Below are 13500 nucleotides of genomic sequence, written 5' to 3'. Positions count from 1 at the left end.
TTAGACTGAAGTGTCGCAGTGAGAAAACAAATAAGAAATAGAAAAATGGTTTGTTCTGAGAATCGTAACAATAAAAAACCTCACTGCGTGAACTGAACCACCCGTATGGCATGTAAGGCCTGACCTAGCTTAAAAGCCTCACCTTAAAAACTTTAAAAAGCCCTGTGCTGCGCTCAATTGTGTGCCTAATCCATACTTGCAATAATCAGGTATTTGGCCATGAACTTAGCTAGACACATTGCCATTTGTACATACATTATTTATATCTGTATAAAACCTCTGTGCCCAAGGCCACAGTAGGCGCCAACAAGTAATTGTTTTGGGGCCAGAAGGAAATCCATGAGAATTACATAGACCTTGCAAATAGATATAAGAAACAAAGAAAAAAAGAGGTCATATTTTGGACAAACTCACCTTGATATGTCAGCATTTGATGAAGTTTCCCTTGGCTCCGAAGTCCTCGCTTGTGTAACATGAGTTCTGTGACTTTTTGGCACTGCTGTTCGCCCTTTCAGGTCATGTCTACTACTCATAAAGGCAACATCATTCTTGTGACATGAGATGGAAGCCCTGATGAGGTTCACTGTGGGGTGGGGAAGGACTACGTTTGAAGGGCTCTCTCTTTTCCAACTGGCTACCTCCCCCAGAGGGTGCATGAAAGAGAGAAAAAGAAAACAAATGGGACACATTTTTATGAATAACTACATTTGACACAGATTTGTTCATTTTCCTGTGGGAAACTTTCACCTGGCAGCAGGGAATTGGGTGGGGGAAAGGCATATTCTTTAGCTCTCCCAAGCCTGCTAGGGTGGGTGGATGTTTTGAACTGCATTTCAGTGCAATGTTACAGGCCTCCTGTTTTAAAAACAGCCTCTGTGTATGTGGGTTTGGTGTTGTCATGCAGCAGATTGGGCATGCAAAGCCCTATATTTCCTTCTCTCTAGCTCTGTTAAGGAACATCTTTATCTTCTCAGGCCTCTTCTTTCTCCTCCTTTGAGTCTCATTCTTCCAATGGATTTCCCCCCGTTGTGTATTACTGTAGTGGTATCGGATGCCACCAAGGCAGTTTAGATCCTGTCCTGGTGGTCACTTTCCAAGCAATTACTTTGGATACAAAAGAAGAGACTGAAGAGGGCATGACTCTGATTTCTTTTCTAATGGTGTAAAATTTGGAATAATTCCATTCTCTTCAATGGAGCTCTCTGGCTTTATTGCCAAGTAACGGAGGGCAGTATCTGGCTCTATAAGTCAGATGGGTCAAGTTTCCCTGATTACCCATAGATATTTGTCCTGACCTTTTATTAAGCCTTCTTTAGTAAATCTTAGGAAAGACCATCTGCCTTACATTGCTAGGCTTTCCATGGTAGTGAAGCTGCAAGTGCCCTTCATAAATGTGAAGAATGGTGTCTGCCCTTTAGACTGGAGAGTGGGTGTTATTACTTATATGTCTCTTTATCCTCCATAAAATGCTTTGAGCACTATATAAAGGCTTAGTAGTAATTGTGACCAAATTTTGCTGTCAGATCCATGCACATGGTTCCCACTGACCAGGAGAGCGTGAACATACCGGTAGAATTTGCCCTTTAGAATGAGGGAAGAAAGTTAAAAGATATTACTCCTTCCAGAAACATGGCTTGAAAGGAGTCTTTCAACTTTCTTGTTCTTTGTAGTTGTTTTGTTTAATTGTAAACTCTGCTTATCACAGCCAAAGCAAAAGTACTGTAGAGACCTGAATAAATGTGTGCACCCTGGGTCCCTTGACTATACAGATAATGTTTACTGAGCATACAGCTGCGATGGGAGTAGACTTACTGATGCCAAGATAAGGGAACACATACTTTGGTCAAAACAAACACAAATACCAATGGAGCCAATAAAAGCACAGTGGAGTTTTTTTCTGAGCCACCCTGGGTAAACCCAAAGCTATAGTTCTGTTGCGTACACTAAAGGATTGTGATCCTGTGAAACAGAGGGCAATGGCCTTGTGGTTTGAGCTATGTGAACAGCCTTCAAGTCTCATTCTACCAGAGACAACACTATCTTTTCATCTCTCATAGAAAGACACAAGTGACCCTGGACTAGATTTAAATCCCTTCCTAGAAGAAAACATTGCACTTACTATTTATAATCCTGCAACGGGAGGCAGCTGAGTTGAAGGTTGCTGAGCCAACCTGCTGGAGGAGGGATTCCGGGAGTACAGAGGAGACAGGGAAGAACTGTCTGTCTGGTGAAAGGGCACTAGGAGGAAAAGTCCCTTTGTGGGGTGCTGAAAGAAAATCAGGAAGTCCAGACATGGGACTGTCAGGAGTCTGCGAAGGAAGCGGGAATGCTTGAATAGCTCTGGACTACTTTGCTCCCTTTTGAGATCACATTACAATGCTGGTATTTGCTGGGCAGTTTGGCTGCACGTCCACAGGAGCTAATGAAAAGGCTCTTTGCACAAGGGGACAGTGTGGGCTGATTTGTAGAAAGAAAGGCTTCCCACAATGCCAATTAAGTATAATCGCAGTGACACAACTGACTTTTTCAGGGCTTCGAGCTGTTTTAGCCCACTCAGAGTCATTTTAAGTCTCGGTTGTTGAGCCCAAACAGCTGAACTTAGATGTTGTTTTTCCTATGACACAGACAGCTGAGATCACGAAATGGGCATTTAGCAATTCTTATATTTAGCACTTCCTTTCTCAGTGTCAACACATCTTCACTCGCCTTCAGCACAGTGCTTTTCATTATTTGATACACACTTGTAAGTGAGACAGGGACAAAGCAAAACAAAACAAAAATCCCAGCCATAACCACAGAATTTTAACTTTCTCAGGCCATAGCTAAACATGGGAAAAAGGACTACCTATCACTTTGTTTTCCAGCAAATGAAGCATCATTGATGAGAAGCAGAATAATTTTTCTCACAGTACCCAGAATACATTTCAGTGTTCATGAACACCTGTGCTGAGAATTACCTAGCTACATGTCACAGTTAGAGCCCTACCAAATTTACAGCCATGAAAAACGCGTCATGCACCGTGAAATCTGGTCTCCCCCCATGAAATCTGGTCTTTTGGGTGCTTTTACCCTATACTATACAGCTTTCCTGGGGGAGACCAGCATTTTTCAAATTGGTGGTCCTAACCCAAAAGGGAGTTGCGGGGAGAAGGGGGGGGGTCACAAGATTATTTTAGGGAGGTCACAGTATTGCCACCTTTACTTCTGCACTGCTGCCTTCAGAGTTGGGCAGCCAGAGAGTGGCGGCCGTTGGCCGGTCACCCAACTCTGAAGGCAGTGCCCTACCAGCAGCAGTGAGGGTGGCAATACCACACCAGGCCATCTTTACTTCTGTGGGGCTACTGGCTGACTGTGAATTTGGTAGGGCCCTAGTCATAGTTATTGTTCCACAGCTGTGTACTCAACACTGGGTGTCTTGAAAACTTCACTGCTCTGCATGTCCTGTAATGGATTTTTTTTTTTTGAGGCCTCTGTGATGTGACTTTGAGGTTAAAGTCTGACTCTAAATTGTGACCCATTTGCTCTGTTATTTTTCACAGTGTAAACATTCTTTTCAATGTTGGAGTCAGAGGGGATTAGCACAGAAATGCATTTATTACTAGTAGCTGAAAGCCTGGGCTGTCGCCTGGGGGTAATTTGTAAACTGACGAGTAAAAAAGCCAAAAGTGTCTGAAAACTTAGAAATTGGACAGTAACAGACCATGAATCCAGTGATGATTCAACCTAGTGATATTCTAAACCAAATCCCATTGCTTGCAGCTATTTCTATCACATTACACTGACTCAACAGACATTCTAGGCTTCAGAGTGGTGTTTGGGGCTAAGAACATAAGAACAGCCATACTGGGTAAGACCAATGGTCCATCTAGCCCAGTATGGTGTCTTTAAACAGTGGCCAATGACAGGTGCCCCAGATGGAATGAACAGAACAGGTAATCATCAAGTGATCCATCTTCTGTTGCCCATTCGCAGCTTCTGGCAGTCAGAGGCAAGGGACACTTCAGAGCATGGTTTTGCATTCCTGCCCATCCTGGCTAATAGCCATTGATGGACCTATCCTTCATGAACTTATCTAGCTCGTTTTTGAACCCTGGTATAGCCTTGGCCTTCATAACATCCTCTGGCAAATACGTCCTTTTGTTTGTTTTAAACCTACTGCCTATTAATTTCATTGGGTGACCCCTAGTTTTTGTGTTATGAGAAGGAGTAAATAACACTTCCTTATTTACTTTCTCTAAACCAGTTATGATTTTATAGACCTCTATCATATCTCCCCTTAGACGTCTCTTTTCTAATCTGAAAAGTCCCAGTTTTATTAATTTCTCCTCATACGGAAGCTGTTCCATACCCCTTATAATTTTTGTTGCCTTTTTCTGTACCTTTTCCAGTTCCAATATATCTTTTTTGAGATGAGGCAACCAGATCTGCACACAGTATTCAAGATGTGGGCGTACCATGGATTTATATAGAGGCAATATGATATTTTCTGTCTTATTATCTATCTCTTTCCTAATGATTCCCAACATTCTGGTAGCTTTTTTGACTACTGCTGCACATTCAGTGGATGTTTTCAGAGAACTATCCACAATGACTCAAAGATCTCTTTCTTGAGTGGTAACAGCTCATTTAGACCCCATCATTTTATATGTATAGTTGGGATTATATTTTCCAATGATGTGCATTATTTTGCATTTATCAACAATGAATATCATCTGCCATTTTGTTGCCTAGTTACCCAGTTTTGAGAGATCCTTTTGTAACTGTTCGCAGTCTGCTTTGGACTTAATTATCCTGAGTAATTTTGTATCATCTGCAAATGTTGTCACCTCACTGTTTACCCCTTTTTCCAGATCATTTATGAATATGTTGAATAGGACTGGGCCCAGTACAGACCCTTGGGGGACACCACTATGTACCTCTCTCCATTCTGAAAACTGACCATTTATTCCTACCCTTTGTTTCCTATCTTTTAACCAGTTACTGATCCATGAGAGGGCCTTCCCTCTTATCCCATTGTATGTGTTATTGTATATGCAGTTGTGTTACTGTGTGGATAGTTGTGTCGATTTGTAAGTGGGTTGCATTGTGCTGTGAGAGTTGTGTGGATGTGTGGCTGGTGAATGGAGATGAGTGCTGCAGTGGGGGGCTGTGTGTGTTTGGGGGATATTGTGCATGCTGGCTGTGTTGTGGTGTGGGTGGTTGTATTGATTTGTGTCCGAGGGATTGTGTTGGGAGATTTGTGCAGGTGATGAATGAGAGGTGTATGCTTCAGTGAAGGGCTAAGTGTATTTGGGGTTATTGTGTATGTTGGTTGTTGTGTTGTGCTGGTTATGTTGTGCTGGGGGCGTTGTATGAATTTGTTGGGTGATGAATGAGTGGTGTGTGCGATGGTGTGGCAGTTGGGTGAATAATTCACCATCTGTGCATTCTTCCTTATACAACCAATTAAATTGCTGCATGGAAATTAGCTGTAGAATAAGAGTGGTGATTGGGTGAGTTACCTCTGATATCACAATGGTCTAGGATTCTTGGCATGCCATAGATACATGCCTTACTATCGCAGTATACTGCACAGGGATAATTCATAAAGTCAAAATGGCTGAGAACTTAACAAACTAAACAGTAAAAGACCATGAAACCCAGTGACAATTCAATCTGACTATACAGACATTGTAGGCTTCAGAGTGACACAGACAGTGACAATCCTTGAATCTTTCTATATAGATTACTTTGGCTTCTGGTACCACTCATGATGTTCTAAGTGCTTTGCAAATATTCACAGTCCCTGCTCTGAGAGGCCCACAATTTAAGGAAAGCCAGACCAACAAGCAGACCGAGGTTCGGGAACCACTATAGGCAATCTCTATACAAGTCGACTCTATTCATTGCATACAGCATGGCAGAAGTGCATCTCTATGAGCTCAGAAAATTACGTCGTGTTAGAAAATAAGTTAAATAACGTGTAGTGACTAACACAATGTGAAACACTCAGGGTCAGCTGTTCAGAAGCACTCAGCATTGGCTGGACTAGGCTCCCATTGGAGGCCAGGGTGACATTCCCACTGATTTCAAAGGAAGCAGAGTTAGGCCCAAGCCGAGCGCTTTTGAGGCATTGCAGGCAAGAACTGTCATGTTTAACATCATGCCATCGGCTCCTGGTTCGCACAGGGGTCTGCTTTTTGAAAGGTATTTTGCAATTTAATATGGGGGGACCTCATTGTTATGGGATCCATGTACAGTAATACAATCAACCTTTTCCCTCTTATACCAGTAACTTGATTGTGTAACCTTTTATACACAACTTATTTGCTTTCTTTGTACTGGTGAGACTGCTGTTTTCATGAGTACATGGACACTGGGGTGCATTTAAGGAAAGGCTTTCCCCACTTTGAATAAGTGTTTTTTCTCTAAGGGATGCTACCAGTATATGGATTTAGGTGTTTTACATAAACTCTCACTAGCTCCATTATGGATCAACTCAAACACCTTTCCGGAGAAGGTGTCATTATCATGCAAATTGAGCCAGTTCCTTCTGGCAGCCTCTCTGATACCATAGCCCAACACATGTATGAATCATATAGATGGGTGCAGCAGTAGGTACAGTTCAGATCAGACAGGCTAGACCCTCTCCGGGACAACATACCATCACTCTCGGACAATCCTGTCCTGGCCCATGAAGGGTTAATTTGAACACCTAATAGATATTTTCCATCTTTTATTTCTATGAATCGATCATCTTCAGAGTCATGATTAATTCAGAATTTGAATAACAATTTTTGAAATGTGAGATTCAGTGATAAGCACCTCCAACTGCTTATTGGAGCCTTGTCTATAGTGCAGAGGTATTAAGCAAAATAGTGGTGGTGAGGATGGTAAATGATCAGAATAGATGAGCTTCCTAAAGACCTGAATGCAGTTTCAGTATTGTCCATAAGGTCAGGTCACTTTGTCTTTTACTTGAATGGGTTCAGCTGCCTGCAGGTCCCACCACAACTCTGTCCTGACTTGCACCTCTGAACTTTTCTCTTACTGCTTTAAACCCTGCCCCCTGCCAAAGGTGCTAAACTCCTTACCACCCTTGGTAGCTTTTTCTCTTTCTCCTTCTTACTTTGGGCCTTTTTCCACACCATCCATTACACATAGATAGCTCTCCCCAGCCTGGGCCACCAGAGCATTCTCTTGTCCACATTCAAGCATCTCTTAAAGACTTCTCCCATAATACACCTAAGAAATAGGTCAAAGGGGAGAAATGCCTGTATAATAAAGCTCCAAATGATTCCCTCCTCTGGGCTTCCCAATGTGTCTTGTCAATTCTGGTTTTGTCTTTCAGACTGTAAGCATTTCAGGGGAAGGTCTCCCTTAATTTTATGTCTTGTACGTCGCTGAGCACAGTCGATGCTGAATAGGCGATTAATAAAAATGATAATGTTCCTTAACCACAATATAAGGCTTATGACTCCAGGGATGAAAAATAACCACTTTCATTTGTGTCAGAAGAGTCTGACCACAAAAGCAGAGTTCCCAGTGAGTGCAACTTTGTCTGAATGGCTGGTACTACCTTAATCTGGTGGGGCCATGTCCAACAACAAGATGCTCCTAAGTTAACCTCACCTCCAGGATACTGTACCATGCAGAAACTGAACTTTTCTTTTTGTCTTTCTTGAATTAGAACAAGAGTGCAAACCAAATCCCTACTTGAAAATTCCATTGGAAAGAACATAGCCCTGGATTCTGCGTTCCATCCACCTGCCCTTGGATGCGGCAGGGGACTGGAGGGAGCTGATCGTGATTCCCTGACTGAGGATCACCTTGCCCCAGGGCAAGTTCGAACCACTAGAAGGAGGAGAATATCAACACTCTGCTCCCCCATGCCCCTTTCCTTCCCATCCCACCCATGGCCCTACCCCGGTATGTCCCCACTGCACCCCCTCCTTGACTTTTTTGGGGGGGCAGGGGAACTGGAGCAGGAGCTGCCTCTGTTAACTATCACTGGAAAAGTTCCCTTGTGTAGGGGAAATTCTCCAGACAGTTTAATGCCACTTTGCACCACGTATGGAGGACAAAGTGGGCTGAGCAGAGAATCCAGTCTGTAATGGACACAAACAAAAAGCACGGAGACTGGTGCACTATTTTTCAGTTACTGCCTAAACTAGAATATTTTTTGATGAAAATAAAGCACAAAATGCATTTCCAAATCTAGTGTCAATGGTGTTTGCAGGTGCTGTGTTATCTTGTATTCTGCAGTAACTTTAAGGCCAAAACTGTCAAAGTTAAGCACCTACATCCATATTTGTAGACCCCTCCCTATGCTAACTGATTTTCAGAGGTGCTGAGCACCCACAGCTCCCAGTGACTTCAGTGATATTTGTGGGTGCTCAGCATATCTCAGAAAATCAGACCACTTTGATTTAACATTAAACACCAAAGTTTAAGATATTTGGCCTAACTGTTATGAAGAGTTAGCTCTGTGGTCTAGAGCTAGTGTCACACTCTTCCAAGCAGGAAACATGTATTTATGCCCTGTCTTGGTCTCATCTTCAGGCCAGCAGTGGCTGGGAGTGTGGAGAGAGTGCTAAGAGTCAGGGAGCCTCACAGCCCACACAGGGACTCTGCTGGTCAGTCCAGAGTGCCCCTAGGGGAGCTCTGGAAGCAGCTCATGCTGGTCACAGGTCTGTAGACAGGACTATGGTGGTTATTGAAAGGGAAAGAGAAGTCCTTCATAAAGGTGTAGCATCTGTTAATCAGCCTGTGGATTTAATGATGTAACTAGTTCTCCCTCTCCAGGAAAGGCCCCAGTCTGGTCTAGTGAGAAGTTTTACTACAGAGAAGCCAGAAAGTGGTTATAGAGGTTGGGAAACTTAGCACAGTAGGAGGAAGGTGTCCAAAAGGGGGAAGTTAGATCCACCAGGGCTACAAAATCTTTAAACCCTCAATTTAATGTTTCAGAGCAAGATGAGGAGAGTCTCTCTGGAATTTTTAATAGCATCTTTCACACCCACATTCTTATTTTCTTTTCAAAGCCCAGGCCCTGCTTTCCTAGTAATTTTCAGTTGCCATCCACACAGGCTTTGTTGTATAATTTTCAGGATGATTTCCAAACCAGAAAGGGATAGTTAGGGGAGAGGGAGGTAAGGCAAAGAAACGCATTCAGCTGATGCCTCAGAAATGCCTGGTGGGAGAGGGAAGGGAAAACAGCCTCTCAGTTGCCTGGATGTTTACAAACAGAAAGGTTAGGTTTAAAATCCAAAATAGCTATGGAAATTTTGATTTCAGCCTATACCTATAAAAATCCAAAGCCCTGTCCTCATTCTAACTGAACAGACAGTTGTTTCACAAAGTATTACAAGTGTGGAATAAAAGACACACTTACACAACGAAACTGAGGTAGCTACTTGTGTAAAATAGGATGTAAATTAACATTAGCGTCACTTGAGAGTCTGTGTCTAAGGCAGAGGAGGAAAACAACCATGGGGGAGACAAAAAGAGGGCTGTCCCATGTCTCCTCTGCCATGTCTCACTGGAATCACAGGGAGGTGTGTGTGGGGGGGGGAACTAGACTGAATGCTGGATGAGAATCAGCAGCACCAAATATTTTACACTCTGACAAGCTCAAGACATTTCAACAAACACTGTGGACATCTCTGTGAAACACTGCTGGTCGGGTCCTCCACTTGTGTAAATCAGCGTTGCTCCAGTGACTTCAGTGCAGCTACATGACTGACAGCAGCTGAGGATCTGGCCCTAACATGTTGTACCAGGAGAAATTACTCATCAGACGATAAACATTTCCCCCTGACTAATGTTATTGTACATCTCATGGCACGAATAAAATAAATTATTTGACTCTGTGAGGCCTGCTAACTGGAAACATTTCCCAGGGAAGCATTTCACAAGGATACTCTTCATAAACGGTTACCTCTTCAGCAACTCCAATACCATCCCCAGCTCCCAAGGATAATGTTCTCTCTTTGGTTTCAGGACATACATGGACACTCTCTTTCTCCCCTCCCCGCCATCACCTCTACACACTTCCTCTACTTTCCAAATACAATCAAGCTGTCCTTAGTTGCTCTCTTGCTGTGTGTGTCAGTGCCACCCCAATCCCACATTATCCCAACCGGCCATTTCCATGGATGCATCTCTTCTTTGTCTCTGGCACCTCTATATTTCTTGTCTCATGATATTCCCTTCTCCTCAGGCCCTCTCTTTCTGCTCAACCCGTGTTTCAGGCTTGCCTTTTGTGTGGTCCAAACTCCCCCTTTTTATCAGAATTATAAGTTGGAGACAGAGATGGGGTCCCAGTCATGGAGTTCAGCTCTGAGTGCACATTTCCTAAGGTTCAGGCGTTTCAGAGACAGAGCTATGCCCGGGTAGTGACAATGCCGAAGTTAGAGGCACAGTAGAAAACTTCTCGCCTCCTGACAGCCCCCCAGGACCCCTGCCCCATCCACCCCTCCCGCTCCCTGTCCCTTGACCGCCCCCAGAACCTCCACCTCTGCCTGCCCCCCGCTGCCCCATCCAGCCCCCCCGCAATTCCTGATGGGCCCTTCCCAGGACCCCTGCTCCATCCATCCACCCCTTTTCCCTGTCCCATGACTGCCCCCCGCCACCCCATCCAACCCCTCCTTCCTTCCTGACTGCCCCTCCGGGACCCCTACCCCCATTCAACCCGCCTGTTCCCCGCCCTCTGACCGCCCCGACCCCTATCCACACCCCCGGCCCCTGACCACCCCTCTGAACTCTCCTGCCCTCTATCCAACCCTCCCTGCCCCCTGACCAAGCTGCCTGGAGCACCAGTGGCTGGCGGCGCTACAGGCACTCTGGATCAGGCCGGGCCCTGCAGCTGCGCTGCCCCGGGAGCTCACAGCCCTGCCACCCAGAGCATTGCGCTGAGGCTGCGAGGGAGGGGGAACAGCAGGGGAGGGGCTGGGGGCTAGCCTCCTGGGGCAGGAGCTCAGGGACCAGGCAGGAGGGTCCTGCGGGCCAGATGTGGCTCGCGGGCCGTAGTTTGCCCACCTCTGTTCCAAATGCTGGTGTCTTTGCAGACTGTTGGCCAGATTCTCCACTACATTGCCCAGGTGAAAATAATTGCACAGGGGGATGAAGTGGGTGCAAAATGCTGCCAAAGCAGAATTCTCCACTTTTACAATTGTGGTAGCATTTCATACTCCCTATGCCCTGGTGTAAATGACTTCACCTGGTGCAAGGCAGTGGAGTCTTAGAACCTTTATTTCACCTGCATGGCAGTAATTTGGCAGTTGCAAATCAAACCCAGGGTTGCTCTGGAGAATTGATAATCACGTTATTGGAGGCTGGGAAGGATTTCAGAAATAGTACTGGGCATATCACATGCCCCTGTCACTTGTGTGACATCACACTGGCAGCCTCATCTCAGCTTGACCTCAGGTTGAGCTTTCCATGCACAGACTACAGTAAGCAGTGAAGTGCAGCGACCACTGACATGACCCATTTTGTCGAATGAGGACATGGTGTCAAATTAAATTGTGGCTTTGTTGTAAAAGAAATCTTAAATAAATAAATAAAGTGAATGTCTTGCTGGTGAAAGTTGCTGGCCTGTCAGATTTTTAGGCTGGTGAGTGGGCCACCAGACAATAAAAGCCTGACCCAGCAAGTGAGAGGAGGGGCCACAGATCCTAGAAAATCAACTAATTGCTTGGGACAAATAATGAAAAAAAAACAAGGGTGGGGGGCAAGCCACGGGGTCTAAATAAGAGATCCCGTGAGCAGGGAGCCCTGAAGAGCGTCTCTCACTCTGAGGGTACATCTACACTACAGCGGGGAGTCGATTTAAGATACGCAAATTCAGCTACGTGAATAGCGTAGCTGAATTCGACGTATTGCAGCCGACTTACCCCGTTGTGAGGACGGCGGCAAAATCGACTTCTGCCACTTTTTGTCGACGGCGCTTACTACCACCTCCGCTGGTGGAGTTAGAGCGCCGATTCGGGGATCCCCGAGGTCGATTTCTACCCGCCGATTCAGGCGGGTAGTATAGACCAGACCTGAGAAGGATCCCAAGGAGTCAGTGAGCATCACCCAGAGGAACTCTGCCTGGATGTGTGCTCAGTCAAGGGACAGGAAATAGAGAATTCCACCATCCAGCTTCCTCCTTCTGGACTGATGGATGGTCACCTGGGCCAGTGTCAAGAGGAGGTTGACAAAAAGGCAACAGGAGTTTATGGGGCAATGGATGGGGAGTGCGTAAGGGAACAAGCGTGGGGGAAAGTGCAGCCAAAACTTGGGTAATCATTTTTGGAGGAGATGGAAGAAAGTTGCCAGTTTGATTTCCCTGGAGACCGAAATCCGGAGTTTCCTAATCTTCCATCACTCTACAAAGTTGCCCCAGCCCTGAACGGGTAAGGATAGTCTCTCTCCTTGCCTTTGCTGACCTCAGTCTCCATGTCCACTCAGTTCTTGGTCTCACTGCTGAGATCATCCATTTTATTGATGGACGTAACAGCTTTGTTGATCAGGGCGCTTGTCTATGAGGAACTGGACTGATACCTCCAGTTTATTTCAGATAGGCCACCGAACCCCTATCAAGTGGTGTCAGCTGACGTTGGCAGGGCTCATACTAATTACTTAGAGGACAGTCTTTGTCCTATTACCAATCCCTAATCGCTTCCTTTAGAAGGACACTACAAAATGTAGAGCACTGATATAATAGTAAGTGCATTGTGTTGCACTTTGTTTCCTCTCCAGTCCTAATCTCTCTGGGAGAGAAAAGGGGCAAAAATGAAAGCAGCTGTACTGAGCAGGGGTTTGTGCTTCCTCACAGCCTGAAAATGTCCAGCATTAGGCTGAAGATTTTGTTTTTGCACTATTAGTTCCGTAGCACCATGTCAATTGTGCAATGCTGTTGCATAGGCAGGAAGTCAACACAGACCCTGAAATGTGAGATGCGATTGCCCTTAATTTAATGTCAGTAAATGGTCTCTTTTTATACTCTGGACACGTCACTGGACTCCAGCTCCCATCTCTATGAATTAAAGAGGTTGACAGTGTTCTCAAGGGTTAAATTTCAGCAGGCAGTTTAAAGTTGCCACACATCTTGGAAGAGGCTGTACAATGGCATATTTCCTACTGACTCTCATGCACAGAGAGGTGTAGGAACCAGCCACAGAGACTGAGACAGAGGGTTACAACCAGGCTAGGCTATAGCAACATCAATATTATGCTAGTTAAATAAATTATCCTAAAATCTGCTTCAGCCATCAGTGAATTATCACTGACTACACTGCATAAAATACTATTTCCTTCCTTCCTTTCCTAGTTAGGGATTACATAAAAAGGAGAGATTGGTTAGGCTACACCCTAAGTGAAAAAGCTCAGCCCAGTCCCCAGATAACATTTCTCCTTTCCAGACTACAACATACTAGTGTTTCAGTATCTTGCTCTATATAACCCCTAGAATATTTCTAATGATTTATGTTGTTCTTTCCAGGGGAGGGGGAAGAAAAAATGTTGCTGCCTCTTGCT

At 44.9% G+C, this 13500-nt stretch overlaps 1 long non-coding RNA gene across 3 annotated transcripts in view; it reads right to left on the bottom strand.

The window, feature by feature from the left end:
- Window positions 1-7674, bottom strand: part of LOC122174486 (uncharacterized) — a 48117-nt gene extending 40443 nt beyond the window's left edge. For all 3 annotated transcript variants that reach the window (XR_006176382.2, XR_006176380.2, XR_010598222.1), the window contains exons 1-2: window positions 2120-7674; window positions 415-634 (exon numbers count right to left, since the gene is read on the bottom strand). This is a non-coding gene — a long non-coding RNA (uncharacterized LOC122174486). The remainder of the gene's footprint in view (window positions 1-414; window positions 635-2119) is intronic.
- Window positions 7675-13500: the final 5826 nt, after the last annotated feature.

This window comes from Chrysemys picta, chromosome 2 (assembly GCF_011386835.1).
Source record: "Chrysemys picta bellii isolate R12L10 chromosome 2, ASM1138683v2, whole genome shotgun sequence".
Lineage (NCBI taxonomy): Eukaryota > Metazoa > Chordata > Testudines > Emydidae > Chrysemys > Chrysemys picta.
This window is presented reverse-complemented; position numbering and strand designations above follow the sequence as displayed.